This window comes from Prionailurus viverrinus, chromosome B1 (genome assembly GCF_022837055.1).
Source record: "Prionailurus viverrinus isolate Anna chromosome B1, UM_Priviv_1.0, whole genome shotgun sequence".
In the NCBI taxonomy this organism is placed as follows: Eukaryota; Metazoa; Chordata; class Mammalia; order Carnivora; family Felidae; genus Prionailurus; species Prionailurus viverrinus.
In genome coordinates, this window is record NC_062564.1 from 146,004,061 (window position 1) to 146,006,533 (window position 2,473).

The following is a 2,473-nucleotide window of genomic DNA, read 5'->3' on the forward strand; positions in this document are numbered from 1 at the left end:
TTGTAACTCCTTAAATGATCAGAAAACTAAGTTTTGGTGAATGTGAATTCAAGGCCCTCTGCAGGAATACGTGTCCCAGGCTCCAGAAAGGAGCAAGAGACCGGTGGAGGTGCTGTTATTGCCAAAGCAGCACTGTCTGAAGGTTAAAGCACGGGCTATGGAGTCCATAGGACCGGACTCAAACCTTGGTGCTCATCATTTGTACTGAGCCTCCTCTCTGAGTAAACAATACTACCTCAGAAAGGTTTTAAAGGATTAAATCAAATCCAGATAATGCATGAGAGTTACTGTTAACGATAAAAAGAGCACACTAGAATTAAAACTATTTTAAAAGCATTACGCTTTCCGGGAACTACAAAGTACTCACAATGGTGTAAAATAGCTGTATCTTAACAACACTCCTACCAGAATGTAGTTCTGGATGGCTCATTCAGTCAGTCAACGTATATTGATTGAGAGCCCACAATGCATTGTGCTGATTACTGGGGACACAAAAGAACACAAGGATCTTGTGTGATGGAACATAGAGTTTAGTGGAGATGAGTGGGCTTTTAAAAATAATAATCGTATTGTCAATAACTATATGAACTGTGATCAATATTATGGAAGTGTATCATGGAATGCTTATCAGAAAATGCATCAAGAAGAACTAAGTTAGGGGCACCTGGGTGGCTCAGTCGGCTAAGCGTCTGACTTCAGCTCAGGTCACGATCTCCCAGTTCATGGGTTCGAGCCCTGCGTCGGGCTCTGTGCTGACAGCTCAGAGCCTGGAGCCTGCTTCAGATTCTGTGTCTCCCTCTCTCTCTGACCCTCCCCTGTTCATGCTCTATCTCTCTCTGTCTCAAAAATAAATAAACGTTAAAAAAGATTAAAAAGAAAAAAGAAGAACTAGGTTAGACCACAAGGTTAAAAAAGGCTTCATAGAAAAAAATGACATTTCCTCTAAGAACTGAAGGACGAGCAGGAGCTGGCCAAGGCCAGGAGAAAGGGGCAGTCTCTGCAGAGAGGTCAGCATCAATATGGCTTTGAGTTTGGCAGAGTTTGCGCTATTGGATGAGCTGATCAGGCAGGTGTGAATCCTGATGAGGCTGGACCATGCAAAGCCCTAGGGGTATTTTATCCTGGACCCAATGGGCTGCCATTGAAGGGTTTTAAACAGATGAATGATGTTATCTGATTACCTTGGTTTCAACGTGGAAGATGAATTAGATGTGACAATAGTGGAAGCAGGGAGATGAGTTTAACAGGGGAGTGTCTTGAAACATTGGAACATAAATTTACCTTTAGTACAGTGTGTGTGTGTGTGTGTGTGTGTGTGTGTGTAGACAACTTTGCCAGAGCATGAAAAACATGAGATGAATCGGGGTTTTACAAGTTCACATTCTTGTTCCCTTTTAGGTCATTTTAAAACACGTGTTTGCGGAGGGACTAACAACTGTGTATGTTGACTCATTCACTGCCAACAAATATGTATTAAGATTTCTCATAGTGCTATTATCATCCTAGGTACTGGGAGTAGAGCAGTGAACAAAACACGTGAAGACACGGCTCTCATCAATCTTGCATTCTAGTGGGAGAAGAACTGAAACAAGTAAACGAATAAATATTAATATAGAACATGATAATACCTGTGAAGAAAAATAAATCCACGTGAGAGGATAGAGTAAGGGAGGGTGGTGAAATTTAAGGGTGGCCAGGGAAGATCTCTCAGACAAAGTGATTCCTGAGCGCAAATAAAAATCCGGCGATTTAAAATCTAGAGAATGATCACTTCAGGGAAGGGAACGTAAATAAGCGCAAAGGCCCTGTGATGAGCGTTGCACTTCATATTTTCAAGACACTTTCTGGAATTTTGGCTAAAATTAATTTGATTGCATCATCACTGATGAGGGAGCATAAGGCAAGCTGACAGGCCGCAAACACCCCCCCCCCCCGCCCCCACCCCCCACCACCAGGTGGGATCTGCGTGATATTCCTTAGGCACTCCTGGCTGCCCAAGAACAAAGGAAAGGGGAAAAACTAATGGTTAATTGATAGATATCATAGTCCTGCAGGACCTAAGTCTCCATCACCCCTCCATAGTGATGTAGGAAACAAAGGCAGAAGGAAATGGCGGATAGAATTAAATTTCCTTGTAACCTGCCGCCATTGACAAATACTTGAGGCAGGCAGAGTAAAACGTCTCCCCAGGAACTCCCTACTGTCTTAATGTTAATGTTTTGCTAAAGGGAAAAACAAGCTTAGGTTGACAATAGCTAGGCCTTCAGTATCCTGTGAGTCTTCTTTAACATATGAAAATCTCACTGGAAACTTCCCCCGGACTTTATCTCCCTCAATCCCATAGTATATAACCAGTCTCTCCTCATGATCCTGGAGCAGCTCTTTCTGCCCACTGGACCTGTCCCGTACTCCCATAAAATCACCTTTTTGCACCAAAGATGTCTTCAAGAATCCTTTCTTGGTCGTCAGCTCC